The sequence below is a fragment of the Columba livia genome, chromosome 9 (assembly GCF_036013475.1).
Source record: "Columba livia isolate bColLiv1 breed racing homer chromosome 9, bColLiv1.pat.W.v2, whole genome shotgun sequence".
NCBI lineage: Eukaryota > Metazoa > Chordata > Aves > Columbiformes > Columbidae > Columba > Columba livia.
The window spans coordinates 19741310-19756814 of NC_088610.1; the positions used below are offsets into that span (position 1 = coordinate 19741310).

General features: G+C 37.5%; 1 long non-coding RNA gene across 1 annotated transcript in view; it reads right to left on the reverse strand.

Moving 5' to 3' along the window:
- The window catches only part of LOC135580198 (uncharacterized), a 64412-nt gene that overhangs the window by 24472 nt on the left and 24435 nt on the right, over window positions 1-15505 (reverse strand). Inside the window, exon 2 of the long non-coding RNA XR_010474510.1 lies at window positions 4681-4836. This is a non-coding gene — a long non-coding RNA (uncharacterized LOC135580198). The remainder of the gene's footprint in view (window positions 1-4680; window positions 4837-15505) is intronic.

Below are 15505 nucleotides of genomic sequence, written 5' to 3' on the forward strand. Positions count from 1 at the left end.
AATGAACCATTAAAGAGATCACAGTTATATGTATCACATTTATATATATATTATATATAAATTTTTTTCCCCCACAGAATTCTATGTGGCTAAATTAAGAGAGCTCTCACTGACAACAGGAAGGTATTTTACCCATAAGAGAGTCAGTTTCTCATCTTTTACCCAGACAAGAGAGTTTGGCATGAGTCAAAACATAGTTCAGAATTAGTTAAGGCTTCTACTGACTTTAAAAATGGCCTAAATAATTAGATACCATCTACTGAGTAAATAATGGATTAAAAGGACTGCTTGTCTCCATATTTGATGAAAGCAATTATGATAGATTCACGTCTATCCTTAATACTCAAATATTTATTACGCTAGACCAAATTTTCAAAAGTACAGTTCCCTTCAGAACATCTCACATGCTTAAAAGTAAGCTCACTCTTTAGGAGAAGGTAGCAATAAAGCAGCTCCAGCAGAAAATACCAGCGCAGTTAATTCTCACAATGCTGCGTAAAGTCAAACTCTCCATATTTGTGCTTTAAAGTTCAGATGATCTCTTCAGCCTGCAAACACCTCAGCATCTCAAAATACAAGTGGACTTTACTGCAAAAGTAATATCCTTCTCTGAACATTTGGACACCAATGTCAGTGACTTCAGTTTACCATCTCCTAAATAAACATATTGGCAATCCAAAGCTACCAAGAGAAAGAAAAATAGAAAAAACACTTCCATCCTAAGGAGGGTGCTAGGCTTTCACTGCCACCCAGCTATTAAGTGATCTTGGTGCCAGATCTTACGGTGTCCATATGTTTTTCCTCTGTCGAGACAGTGCGTTAACTCCCAGCTTCTTTAGAAAAAGTGCTTGAAGAACTACTGATGAGAAAGGTAATATAAAACCAAAATTATTATTATCATCATCATTAGAAAGGAAATACGGTACCTTAAGATCTATTTGTTCTCTGTTCAGGAATTTTAAATTCTGTCTACTGCCAAATCTATGCCACTTAGGTTTTGTTTTGCTTATTAAGGAGAAGTAGGTATAAAAGGATTTAAAATGAGACCTTTTCCACAATAACTGACAGACACAGTATGGTGCCTGATTTATTCATACCTAAACTTTGAACACTTATAGATACAGAAGACATAGAAGAATTGGTACAAAGGAGAACTACTTTCAAAAAACCAGAAGCTGTTGGGCAGAAATCAGAGATCTTTGCTTTGGTTGCAGGCAGTCAGGTTCACAGCATGCTTCCAGCTGAAGTCCCATTACAGCAGAACATACTCCCCTGAAACATCAACACTCCACTGGAGTGCTGACATGTTGTCACAATGGGCACGCAAAGCTTCAGCCAGCAATATACTTGTGTGAGTTAAGAAGTAAGTGGTTTTTAGACGGAGGATTAACCCTCTTGGACCAATTATCAGCACTGTCTTACACAAGAACTCCATTATACAACCATCTGCCTCAGAGCTGCCAAAACCAACCACTGCATCTAGATGCCTAAATCAAATGGGAGCAGCCTGGTTTACAAATGTGTGCAAAGCATCCAAAACAAAGTTCATTTGACAGTACTTTTTAAACATCTTGACTATGGGTGAGGGTTTTGGCAAGAAAAATAAGAGTTTCAAATAGATGCAACCAACCAGCTTCTCTGCCTTCACTGATATAACACAGCTGTAGTTAACAGAATTTGGTTTGGGAGCCTAGTTCCAATCACCTTTGTATCAGAGTAAATTAGTAACAATTATACTCAAGTCAGATGTGCTATACAGAATTTAAATGACTGCAACATGAGAATCCAGACATTTTATCCATTTGTATAAGATCAAAGAGCAAAAAGTAGACACAATTCTGTCATGAAGATATAAACTGTGGAGGAAATAAAGAAGCAACAAGGAAACTGATGATTCCTGACTTCAGGAAAAAAAAGATATAAGGGCTGAACAGAATTTAAAAGCTGGGGTGAAGAAAAACAATGGCTCTCTCCTAGAATACTATGTGAAATGTCCAGAGAAGTTGGCGTATCTGGACTCTTTATACAACTAATGTAGTGTTCAACCTTAAGTTCATTGTAATTTGATCCCCAAAACAGATCATGATTCCATAGTAGTAACATATGCATTCAAATTAATTCATTCATTTCTCTTCCTGCACTGTTGTTCATAGGAAATTGAAGACACTGATAGCCCATCTTCTCTATTTCATGAAGTGAAAAAGTGATTGAATTCTTCATAGATGATCCTCAGAATGTTCATGTCTTATAGGTGATGTTTCCCTCTGCAAAACCTCCCAATTCTTTAAATTATAATTACTTAAAATATATCAAAAACCATAGCCACTATAGATCTTCTTAAATCACATAAGCATATAGACCTATGAAGCTGAAAATTTTAATTTAAACCTTTCATCAAGAAAATAATCTTAATTCCAAATGAGAATCCAAAAGGTTTATTCTCAGAAGCATTTTCTTGCTAAGGGAAGAGACCATTTTCCTAGAGAATCTTCATTTAAATGCCTCCCTCTTTAGCTTTCTTTTCCTGCAGAGTACATTCTCCTCACAGTTCAATAATAATTAAAATGAATGAAAAATTGGGGCATTTAACAAAACAGCAATTTATGCTGCCCTCACAAAGCAAGGCTACATGTATCATAACAAGTGATAGAACTATGAAGTGACATAAGGGGCATGGAGATACCACCTGGAGACAATAAAACTATTCCATTTTGAGTCAAGTCATACGGTTTACGTTACACATTGCAACTTCTGTAAAAACAAGAACGTGTGTGGCCTTGTGAATATGGACGATTACAAGTCCACTCTGCCCAATTCTTGGCAAAGTCTCTGTGCATATGACTTACTGTGATATCATTTCGGCTGTCCCACACCCCAGGACCATACCCCAGCTAACAAGTTGTGAAGTATGAGTCAGTCTTTCCTTTTTACAAAATATATTTCAGAGGGAAGTAAGCTGAAATGGAAACACCTCCACAAGATTTCCTCTGCTGTAAATACCTAGGCCAGATCTTGATACTTCACACAGAAGACAAAGAAACATCTATATTATCTTACATACAAAAAAATTCCCATGTTATAGTAGCACCACACTCAAAATGTTCCAGAGGTTTATGTATTCACTTGGGACTAATAAAACTTTGACCGTTTGAAAGGCAAGAACACACAAGGTGTGATGTCCTCAGGGAGCAGTGATTATACCACGTAACATGAAACATAACATCTTGCTTATGCACAAAGGCTACAGTGAATTAAGCAGCAGTTTATTTTTTACTGGTTTTAAAGTGAAGCCTTCAGCTGTGCCTCAGCCAAGCCTTACATGTGTCTTGGAAAGAGGAAGGAGGACAAGAGAAGAAATAAGCAAGCATAGAGATGAGAGGCAGGCAACTAAATATTTCTACCTGCATTTTTGTACTCATGCCATTTTTCAAGGGTTAATCTTAGCAGCTAGCAGGCTAACTGCCTGATTTGTACAGTCTAAATAACTCTCTTGCTACCTCATTAATTGTAGTCAATTGATTGTGACAGCAAAAAATGTTGGAACAGAAACTGCATCTGTAAAATGGGTAATCATGTAGACAATTTTAGGGGAAACTGTCAAAAAATGCCCTTATAATTGCTGCAGGCAATTATTTTTATAATTCTTTGTAACATTATCTCTAGATTAATCCCTTTCCCCTATAAAGACAGTGACTACCTGCAGCTGTTGCATCTTCAACACTCTCCAAAAGATGCCCCGGTCTTTCAAACTGAGGTCACAAAGAAACATGATTCTGGCCAAGGCTGAATGTTCCATGTCAGTTCCATGTCAGGGTGATACAGAAATGAGGAGCCTCCATATCAGTTTCCACACTCCACACAACAGGCTTTCTTAGTGAACAATTCTTTTGTGTGCTGCTAAGACTGCACAGTCACAAGAATAACTTGGATTGGAAAGACAGCCATAGTCTCACCTTCCTACCAAACTGACCCACGAAGCAGGTCCAACATACCAAAATGATTTTCCTGCATCATTCTCCTGTACAAAATGCATGAAAGATATCTCAAGAGCAAGAGCTTCCATGAGAGTTTTGCACAAGGACACACTCTCTCCACACACACAGTTATGGCAGAAGGAATAATAACTAGGGTCCTACTACCTTTTCTAACAAAAGATCCAAGCTGACATTTTCTAGGCAAAGCTGTAGCACTTCATGGTTTTGGATCACAGGCACAACCCCTCAACAACAGTGAAACTGTAGTAGCTATTTCACAGTCCCATTTCCGGCACAGAAAACAGGCAAGGTATTCGATAGGTGGTACTTTGCTCCTCGGAGTCATATTTTGTCATTCTGATGAGTGCAGACAGAACTACAGGTCTCCATACAAGCTGCTTGTATGTCCCATCTCAGGAATACTTCTGATCCCATTAAACTTCAAGGAATTCAGCATGTCTGAACTCTTCCTACTGCTTTTCTACCCCTTGAGCAGAACAAAAAAAATTCTCTCCACTCCCCAAGTTATAAATTGATTTATAATAAAGACAACTGTTAACTTGATGTGGTAAAAGTGCTCAGAGTTAGTAGTGGTCTTTTCCTTGCAGGGGAAACATACTCTTTCCTAAGCTCTCTCATTGAGATTCTACCCAACATACAACCATTCTTCAGAAAAAAAATGGCATGTTTTCATTTTAAATGTTACCTTATGTTTTTTGGCAGCTTCCTTAGCTTCTGAGTTGCAAACACGTCACTTCTTTCACAGCAGAAGCTTCTCAGAGCTGGTTTTTGATGACTTCTTCGTGAGAAATCAGCAGCACACCATGTTGCTGTAAATCTGGGACTAGAGCTTTGAGTCCATCTAAAATTACAAATAAAACAGAATTAGAGGATACAGCAAGAACAAAATCCACAGACATGATTACCACATGTTTCCAGTTTGTAGGACAGACAGAGGAGGATATAGAGCGCAGCATGAATATAGAGTACAGCTGTTGCTGTGTCTATCCCATAGCTGTGTTCTCATCCCAGACTAAAGCCTTGCTGATGCTCACAGAAATGAAAGGCCAAGTCTGTGTTCCATATGGCCAAAATCTCTATCTAAGGATTTAGACTAGTTATGGCACAATCTACTGTTGCATTTCAACTGAGAAGAAACAATACTATTGTTGTAGCAGAAACTTTTTGGTTTGGGTTGTTTTTTGCTTTGGGGATTTTCTGTGGCTCCCTCCCTACCACCCCATTTTTTGTTTTTGTTGCTGTTGTTGTTTGGGTTTGTTTTGTTAAAAGCAGTTTTCTCACAGTTATTTCAGATTCTGTGTTTTGGTTTTGTTTGTTTGTTTGAGGGTTTTTTTTGTTTGTTTTGTTTGTGTTTGTTCTGGGTTTTGTTGTTGTTGGTTGGTTCAGTTGTTTTCTTGGTGGGGGGTGGGTAATAATCTAATAGAAACATGCTGAATATCTGGTTAAAACACTGCACTCAGGCATCTGCAAACAGATCAATGCTGAAAAAATCCTGGTGCATATTCAAATATTATCAGAGACTAACATGCAGAGTTCCCATTTTTCCAATGATTAGATGTAGATCTGAATTGTAGATACAGAGGTTTTTGTTCTCTGAACGGAAATAAAGGTGTGAGGTTTTTTCCCTAACCAATGTAGAATGAAATGAAAACTGAAGAAATGAAATGTTGAAATCTAAGAGGCAGTAATTCTAGCTTTGGCCACTGAGTTGTGAATAAGAATCACAGTAGTTCTTGGGAATAAAGCTATATTTTTTGATTAAAGTGTTTTCCAGTCATGTTGTAGCTATGTTGTTCTCTGTGGAAAGGGGCATAAGAACATGGGAAAGAAGAGACACAATTCTTAAGACATCTGCCTTGTAAATCAGAATGGCTTTTCAAGTGCTGTATGAAAGCATACAAAAATTATATTTGTGTGAAAACAACAACACATTCTTATTAGAGAGGAAACACTAGCACAGAAAGAAAAAAAAAAAAACAGATTAAAAAAAAAACACTAAAACTTCTTGCATTTGTCTAAGGCATTGAGAAACTGGAGCTGATTTTATTAACTTATTTGCCATAATCTTTTGCTTCTGGTACCTATTCCATTTCTAAGTTCTAAATGGAAAAAAAGGACTTAAAATAGAAGTATACTCCCCACCACATTTAAGAGCATTCCCATCCACTTTTGAAAAATGAAGTGATTTGTAAAGCTAACAGAAAGAGTGGCAAATGCTAAACACCTAAGAGCTCGGTGCCTAAGGGAATGGTTAATCTCTAATTGTTACCGAAACACATTTGTTCACGGGAAAGGGCATGAGAAACAGCAACAATTCACTTTCAGTGAAGCAGTATAGGATCAGAGAATAGCTATATTCATGACACATTAAAGAAAAAAAGAAAAAAGCAGGCTTCCTATTCTGTTTTATATGGCTTGGACTGTAAAAAGGTTACTTGGAAACTAATCTTGTGGCTTGCATTTGCAACAGGTAGAATTTCTAAAGCAGATATTAGGTATTGTTTTTAAAACCAGCTAAAAATCAGGTCTCCAAGACACTACAAATAGACCCTAACGATACCAAAAGGTGTCTTGAAAGAATTAAAAAATACTCCAGTTAGATACCCATGGTCAAGAGTGTGAAACACAGAACTTCTGAAAAACCTGTGGGTTTTTTTTTTTTTCAGAGAGCTACATTTTTTGAAAATCCAGCCCCAAATTACTCTAGGTCCATTTAGAAAAAAGGAAGCATGAATCTTAAGAAGCTAAGTAGGATTCTTATTCATTTTTTAAACCAAGACTTCAACTATAAAGTTATTCATGCTCTTCCAAACCTGTATGCATTTATGCATTATTTCTTCATCGACATGCTTCTACAGTACAAGCATTTTGAAGTATGGGCAGACGTTTGTATGTAAATATTTAAAATATCACACACTATTAAATAACTCAAAACCTGCATTTAAACAATATAGTGAGTGCAGTATTTATTTTTAAACTCAATTTAAAATATATATACCTTTAAGTAAGTACTATTTAGTCCCTTCTAGTAGAGGTGCAAGTATAAATCTAGAACAATGCACTTCATGAGTATAGACTAATTTTACATATATAACTGTGTTAACAGCATGTCTCGCTGGCTAACTGGTAATACTAATAAAGTGCAATAGACTGTTTCTTTCTGGTACTGGCAATTCCAGCCATTATTTACTATACATTTACATTCACCTTCCGTACCTTTTTTTTTTTCAAAAATTGGATGATAAGCAGAAAAACACAACTTGTATTTTATATGTCTCAAAATGGGGGAGGGAAGGAGAGGCAATAACACATAAATTGTTCTACCTCTGGATGATTACATATTCAGGATGTCAGTGTTTTCAATTAAGTCTTTCTCCAGATAGTCAACAGTTTGGTTTACAGGTAGACAGCAAAAAGGCAACATATGTCCCTCAGTAAATTCACTGTATGACTAAGACTGTAAGCTTGCTGAACTCTAGGAAAGGTTGTTCTTGGTTACATTGCTGCCATGAGGCTACACATCACAGTGTTAAGCTTTTAAATACAATTTCTGGCAACAGGACTCCAGAAGATCAATAGTGCTGTTTCCTAGGCTCTAAAACTGCTTTTAGTGATATACTGTATCATCAATGTCCAATAAAACAAAATGCTGACATGTCATCTCTTCCACATAAGATTTGTTTTCCTTTTACCTTGTTGATGAAAAACTTTATGAATGGAAAACATCCATTGTAAGTAATTCAACCTGTCAATCTCAAAGCAGATGACAAACACAAAGGAGACTAATTCCGTATGAAACTTACGCCCCTTACGTTAGAAACCTGAACTCTGACAGGCAGGGTTGTAATGCAAATGGTACATCCCCCTGCCCATCATATTAGTCCCACCATTAATGCAAGTCAGCTCTGGCTAGGTGGAGATCATGGGCTATATTATCTAGGCTATACAAGTCCAAGAGATTAAACAAAAATCCCTAGTAATAAAAAAAAAAAAAAGGCCTAACCTGCATTGGCTTAGAATTCAGTCTCATTTGTGCATTTGTACCATAGCATAGAAACAGAAATATAATATTTTTAAATACTCATTTTAAGAAGCTCAAAATGTCATGAAATATATTTCTTTTGGGGAAAAAAAATAACAAAAAAAAACAAACAAAAAAAAACCTCACACACACATGTAGTCATACATTTTTAAAAAATTTTAGTGGAATTGAATTGAACGTGAAACTTGTATGATAGGAAAATACTTTTGGAATATAAAGTTCACTGCAGAATTTAACCTAATCAGTTAACCAGCCAGCCCAAGAGTCTGACAAACAGGTTTGCTTTTGAAAGGCAACGATAAGAAGTATGAAAAAATGTCAAGTTCTCCCACCCCTGTTCTGTCTGCAGTGCTCTTCTGCAGAAAGGTGAGAGAGACAGCAAGTACAATGACACTGTACATGACAGCACTTCAATCCAGTGGTGAAATCCATTGTTCAGAAGCACTCTGCAAACTACTTTCTGTTTTCAAGTATTTCTCCAATAGTAGATGACAAGTTTTTTTAACAAGCGCATGGAAAAAACATACTCCCTTTCTCTAACGAGGATGCACTTTGTTAACACCGGACAGCTGCCACAGGTGGTTTAAAAAAGCTTTAAAGCTGACATTTGTGTGAGCAGTCTTCCAGTGTGTGTTATTTTGATTATCTCAAAATGACTTCAGAAAAGGTTCACACATAACCAAAAAGAGCCCAACATAAAAATGAGCATCCCTGCAAAACATGAATGGGTATAACTGAATCACTTTAGGTTGACAGAGTAGATGAAGTCTCTCTTTTATTGTTCTCATAAGGTCTCAGTTTTGCTTGGATAAATTGCATAGGGAGAGAATGAAAGCAGAATATCACACTGAAAGACAATAAAAGTAACTCCAATGTCCTGACCATAGCCCAGAGCTGCTAGGGGACCTCACTCACAAAGCTGACACACACGTATTGTCTTGGACGAGCCTGCACCAGTTTGCTTTGTTTATGCTGAAAGTGAGGTTTCATTCCTACAGCACATTCCTGCCTTTCCATTCCCCATTCCCAGAGAAGGATTCTTCTGCAGATACTGGAAAAACAAGGAATGTTCCCCCAAGCTTTTTGGAAAAGAGTAAGTAACTTCCCCTGTGCTTATATAATAAGTTAAACATTTTTTCTTAATCTTTAACAAAAACTAAAGATTTAATTTTCCTACAGTGCTAAACCCTGGCTTAATTCTGCTCCCACTGGAGAATTTTATTTCATTGTATTTATGCAAGGCTCAGTATAAATAAATATCTTTAAAAATCCAACCCCTTGATTAGTATAGACATGAAAAGAAATGTGGAAAATGGAAGTAATCTACGGAAGCAATACATGTGAATCAATAATGCCAACCAATATTTATGGATCTCATTATCTCAACATGTGCTTCTTAGGATCATTTTAAATTACTATTAAAATAGGCATAGGTACATCTAAAATTAATATTTTAGAGTTCAAATGGTCTACATTTGCCAGTGCAGATATGCATTTGTTATATAGCTCTATTAACTGAAGGAACAAAGGTATTGCAGAATATAATAGTGTTCTGCGGAAGAAGAGATTTCTACAGGAAAATTATTCAATTATTCTAAATCAATTATAACAGGAACAGCTTACATAGCTCTATGCCAATCTTATATGTTCCTAATTCTTTTGTCTATTGCCTGTGGATAAGTTAATAGGAATTAACATATAAAAATGTATCCCACTGGGAAGAAGATTCAAACAGTTTGGACCATTTTTCTTACTCTAAATTCTCTTGGTGAGATCTGTGAGGGATCAGTCAAACCCACCACTTTGTGCAAGCAACAGCAGTCAGTAATAAGTTGGAAACAGCTTCAGGCTTCTGTGTATGGAACAACCTCTGTTGGATCGGCCATGTACACCATTGCTATATGGGAGAAACTTGCATCACGTGCAGTAGAAGAGCATTGTGGCCAGCCCTACGTCTGACAGTCACTATCTGAGCAAGAGCCTTCACAAAGGATAGCAAAGCCGTTTCCAAAAGGAAAGCATATTGTTCAACCTTGTCAGCAAAAGTAATAAAGGCATTTTTCTTAAGCAGAATAGATGCAGACCACATGATAAAGAGGGGTAAAAGACACCTCAGACGTGAGAGTACTTCTGCCTCTGAAGCCAGCTTTGCAGGCTTCTGCCAGACTTACAGCCACAGGAACATGACATGTTAATACAAAGTCCTGTACGCAGAGAAATGAAAAAAACCAGAGTGGATCTGATAAGCACCTGCTAACAGCCCCTTGGACCAGCCCTTGAAGAGCACAGTGAGCACTTCCTCTTTCTTCCATCAGAAGGGAATGTCTCCATGAAAAGGCTCTGTCAAACACCTCTCAAAATCAGGGCATTCCCAGAAGGCTGTATAGTAGCAATTACAAGTGGCTAAGCAAAGAAATAGGAAAAATTAAAAAGGAAAGGAAGATGAGGGAAAGGAAGTGCTAGGGAGACAAAGGACCAGATGGGAATGAAGATAGTAATACTTAAAATACTTATTTTCATGCTATGCTGAAAAACCTCAATTTTACTCTACTGCTCCAAAGTAAGAACAAAAAAAAATTATGTCTGTATATATCACATCATTAACATAACTAATAACACCAGGAAAAAAGTTTGTAAGGCGGGAGGGCACTGGAGACCAATATGCCTGAGTCAAGCTGCTAATGCAAAAATATTAGAAGTGACTAGTACAACAGAACCTCTAACAGAGCATTTCAAGTGGTCTCACTTGAATAAGACAGGCTTTGTATGGAGATTATGATAGAGACTGGCATTTTTAATATCAGTAGAACCTGGACATTCTACAGCTTGCAGACCCTCAGTGAGCTGAACACTGAGCCATTGCTGTACAGGCTGTGCTTTGCTGTCACACTTGTGGCTACATCTAGTGCATATACTTTCAGTCTTTTTCTTTCAATTTATGCTACAAAATTCATTCTCAGTAAAACAAACTTAACTTCATTAGCAATGCAAACTTTCATGAATCTAAAAGATATCATGCTGATGTTCATATTAATGAGGTTATGAAATATTTCATTAGTACATCTCTTGGAGTATGAATAATTTCTCAGAGAATTACACTTGGCAGCCTCCTCCTCCCACGTGGGTCATCAAGACAGTACATTATCTTTTAGCTTCTAGAAAACATGACTTGCAAGTGACGATCGAAAGACCAGCACTGTTTACTCTAAAAAAGAGGGTGAAGGGGTTTTGTGACGATAACCTCCAAGTACACAAAAGGGAAGGGAATATGGTACTTTCCGTGTGTTTTGCGTATAAAACAGTAAGTAAAAGGATTAGACATAAGGCAAAGATTTCTAAACACAGGGACAAAACAGCACATTGCTTCGTAAATTTACGTAGTCTCCATCACAGGTAATCTTTAAAGACAGATTAGACAAACAACTGAAGAGGTACACAGTCCAGTGTGTACCTCCTTATACTGTATTATTTCCTAAGGTCCCATCTTTTCATCAATATTCCTCTAAAATTCATGCAATTTTGTCAGATACAGCAAGAAGTAGCCCTAATTGATTTATATTTAATGTATTGCATAGCACAAAGAACTTCAAAATGCAAAAAGCACTAAAGTACAGCCTTGTAAGGCAAAGATACAGAACCCGTCTGTGCAAGAAGCAAGTTCAGAAGCTGCATTTCTGTGTACATAAATGCACTCTTCCATGTAAAAGATTGTAACATTGCTCTGCCCTTCTGGGCCATTACTACACAGGAACTGCAGTCACTTCTTTTCAGTCCAGTTTTAGCTCACATGTGTATCACACATCCATCACCAGCTTCTACACTGGCTTATCATGGCCAGATTCAGGCAGTAAACACAATGCAGTCAAAGGACCTGCTCTGCTGATACCCCAAATATGACACCACGCAAGATAGCGATAGTAAGGCTCATTTTTATTTAAAGGATTTGTTGTAGCCTTTATAAGAACAAAACTATTAGTTATGCCTGCATAACCACAGTCCTTATTTCCCTTTTAAACCAATCTAGGTTTGCATTTCTTATCCTAAAAAACTTGATTTCAGAAGGGTAAAAAAAAAATCTTGATGCAAATTAAAAGGTATCTAAGAAAACTTTCTTCTCTTCAGCACAAGAATGAGTAGAAAATCCAGTCAGTTCTAACCCGCATCTTTATTTGACCTTACAGACTTATTTAACCAGAGTGACTAGAAAGAAATCCAAATTATGGTATAAAGGCTAACCATGGATTTCCTCACAACTCACAACTAAACTAATCATCAAATAAAACATAAATAATTTAAATTGGCAGCACATATACTACACATTTGAAGTAGAAAGATGATCTTTGAATTCTTTGGAGTCCATAATAAAGCCAAATCCCAGAAGCTTGCAGCATCCAATGGGACAGATGGGCATCCTGCTCTGTCTTCCCTCCTCACCTTTGGCTATGAAGTTTTAATGTGTAACCTCCATTTAATCATCACCTTTTCCTCCTCTGCATAAGGGAATGCCAGGACCAGCTTCTATTACTGCAAATTTATTTCCCTCTTGATAAGCTCTCAGCCAAGAGGCAAACCAACAATCTGAGTTTGATTTCCCTTCTCCACCTCAGACTAATAGTTCTATAACCACAGCCAGGTCCAAACCTCTGTTAAAATTAAATCTACCCCTGTGCCCAGTGTGTGCCTCCAGCCGGACAAAATAAATCTGGGTAACTATGAGTAATGAAATCATGCTGCAAAAAATTGAAAATACCTGTCAGTACACAAGAACAAGTGATCTCTCTTTTGAACTCAATTCATATACAGCCTATAGCCAGAGGGAATTTTTTTGGCTCCCCTCCAAACCTGCTCCAGCAGCAAATAACACTATACTATTTCTGCACCCAGGACAGCATTTTAAAATGTTTTTTAACCTTCAAACCACAGTTCAGAGATGATGGCTGACCTAACTTATTTCCTACAGCTTGGCAAGTGTGAAATGCCCCATGTGCCGAGACCAACAAACAGAGGTGCTGCCTCCACAGCATCCATCCATCCACCCTCCCCCCTGGCAGAAGCATCACCCCTTTGTATGGGCAGAGGAACAAACCTGACTGCCTCCACACTGATATCACCCATTGCTGCTTAACAGCAAGGAATATCTCATTTTCATGGGAAAACCATTATCAATGAGAGAAAAAAAAATACTGAGCCCAAAGGTCTCATCCAATAGCTCTTGAATCAAGTGAGATCTTTGCTGCTGCTACAAAGAATTTGATGTGAAACACTTCATGTCTTGTAATTATGAATGTTATTCTAACCAGAGAATTCATTATACACCTACTTGAGGCTTACAGGATATGTCATGGCATTATAACAATTTTTACTACACTGCTTATAATAACATACACAGATAGAAAATTTAGTTCATTTTTTACATTTAAAATGTGCTTTACTACTAAGATTTCTACCCCAAGAAGTGGAGTGCTTATTTCACTGGAAAAAATGAAGTTAATCCAGGTCCAGATCAGAACTGAAAAGAAGAAGAGAAAGCAGAACAGGAAAACAGCCCTCTGTGACATGCAACTACATGGTGTGAATAAGGGAGATCTGGGTTACTTAAAACAGCATAGTACTGCCAGCTTCACGCATCCACAAATCATGAGCCAGATCCCTAGGAATTCTAAACATGGCTTAAGAGCCATGAATTTTACAAAATTAAAATAGTATGGGTTTCCTGTTATTTCCCTATGTGTGCTTAAGCCACTTGGATCACATTTCAAGCTGCATTTTCCCTATGGCAATATCAGCTAAAAAGACTTTTCCTTTATTTTACTTTTCCACTGAAAGTTGAGATTTTCCTAATCACGCACTCCAAGGGCTGGGACCATGGCACAGATGCTAATTGCCAGTGTTCAAAAAGTGGAGGCTTGGGAGAGGAGAGCTCTTCTTAGGCTTTGACCTCACACTCATCTCTGCTGTTTGGAGAAGGGGGGGGTTGGAAGGTGGAACAAGACGTGAGACTTGTGAGAGTATATGAGAGTATATCCTTACAGGAACAATCAAGCTTCTTGTTCCTCTGCTGTCAGTGTATTTCAGCACAAGTTTTAATTGTGTAAAATTACTGCATTACTATGGATAGAAGTGATGAATGTATCAGCTAACTCCGCCAGAGATAGAAGCAGAGATTTTGTAGAGTCCCCAGATGACTGGTGTCAGCAGTTAAGTCCCATAAAATGCAGTCTGCCTCGGATGACAACACATTTCCTGGGAAAGATGTTACAAAGGCCTCCAGATTAAACAACATGTTTGTCTGGTTTACCAGTACCTTTTTTGTTCCAAGCAGTCATGCACAAGTAGTTTAGTGGCAAAGAAGAGGTTAAGAAAGAGCATAACTAAAAACCCTAAATTATTTCCATGAAACTCAATTTTTCTTAGTTAGTAAGAAAATAAACTCTTTTCAGCTCCCTTAATCAAAAACAGCGTGCTTGTGCTTTTAATTACATCCCCCAACTGTGAGAAGAGTAATTTGGCATCATGCAACACCATATTAGACTGACCTCCAGAATAAGGCAATCAAAATTACATTAAAATGTTATCAATTTTCAAAGACTAATTAAGAAGCACTGAGAAGGTAGAAACACTAACCTGTTGCAAAATCACTGAAAATTTATTGTCTAAGGATTTCTATCTCACCCATGATTTCCTTGCCTTCAGATCTGTTTTTCTCTCTGAGGGTTTTTGTAAATATTTTCAAAAGGCTTAACTAAAAAAAGTGACCAAACAAACAAACAAAAAAACCACCCAAAGAAACAGTGGGTTCACAATTTTTTATGTAACATGAGAATGTATAGGTCAAATAAATTTAAGTTCTTGCAATTTAAATTTTTTTCACTTCTTTAGAAGATTCCATTGATTTTAAAATATTTCACATACTTAAAACTGAGCAAAACAGTAAATCTACTAGCATCACAAAACATTGTTTTGGCAGAAAAAAAGCAACTAATGCCTAATGTACCAGGATGATTAAATGGGACAAAAGGCAGTGTGTGTATCCGACTGTGAAGTTACCAGAAGTGTGAGGGCAGTTTGAAGATTTGTCGGCACTTTTCCATAACAGCAGCCACATCAGAAATGCCCCACAGTTTTTTTCAGCATCAAAAGTTGTGTTTAACTCAGACACAAATTAAGATTAAAACATTTTTAAAACTGAAAATACCATTCGCTGAAGAAGTCAGATAAAAGGTTTGCAAATACATCTCCACTGCTGCCTCCCATAGCAGGCCAGCAGTTCCCAAGGTGCAGGAACTACACTGTCCCCTCTGCCTCACTCAGCTCTGAGTCTCTGCATCTGTCCCCTGCTCTTCTCCTGACCCTGCCTGTTCTGCTCCCATTTATGGGCTCCAACAGGTTCCTTTGCTGAGCACACCCAGCTGCTCACTAGGACTGCACGGTCTGGCTCATCTCTCCCAAAGCAGCTCCACATGAAGCC